A 629-nucleotide genomic window follows, 5' to 3' on the forward strand; every position below is an offset into this window, starting at 1 on the left:
CATATTAGCTATAGTAAACTGATTAACTTCCTAAAACATAAACTCACCCCTTGCCAATACTTTCATAGTTTATCATTATTGGGAATGAAATCAGAAAAAGTAGGCTACATGGCCAATTGTGAAGCTGCAATATTCAGATGTATAATATGCTTTATCAAATATTGTACTGAATGGGTGTTATTAAACTTGTATGTATCCAAAATAGTCTGCCACATATCTGTTGTATAGGCATCAAATGTTTCAAATCCTTAAGTACTTTTCATAAAACTGCTCTTCCCTTCAGTCACTTATAATTCATACTGCTTTACTCTGCAACATTGTCACCACTGCATTCTTCTTCAAATAGATTACTTCAGTTTTTACATAAGTCTCACATGCTTCTTTCCCTTAACAAACCTATTTTGCAACTGCCATTTTCCATCCCATGCGCACTGCCACAAATCAACTGTGCCAATAGGGAATTTACCCTGTCCAGAAATTCTAAAGCAAAATGAGCTTAGATAACTTGAGTGTCTCAGTGTAATGTGAAACTATTCTTCTTATATCTTTACATATACTATATCAGGTAAAAGATGTATACATCATCACAGTTCTTTTGTACTTAATGCATGCTATAAAAGCTGAAGAGG

The sequence above is a fragment of the Penaeus monodon genome, chromosome 28 (genome assembly GCF_015228065.2).
Source record: "Penaeus monodon isolate SGIC_2016 chromosome 28, NSTDA_Pmon_1, whole genome shotgun sequence".
In the NCBI taxonomy this organism is placed as follows: Eukaryota; Metazoa; Arthropoda; class Malacostraca; order Decapoda; family Penaeidae; genus Penaeus; species Penaeus monodon.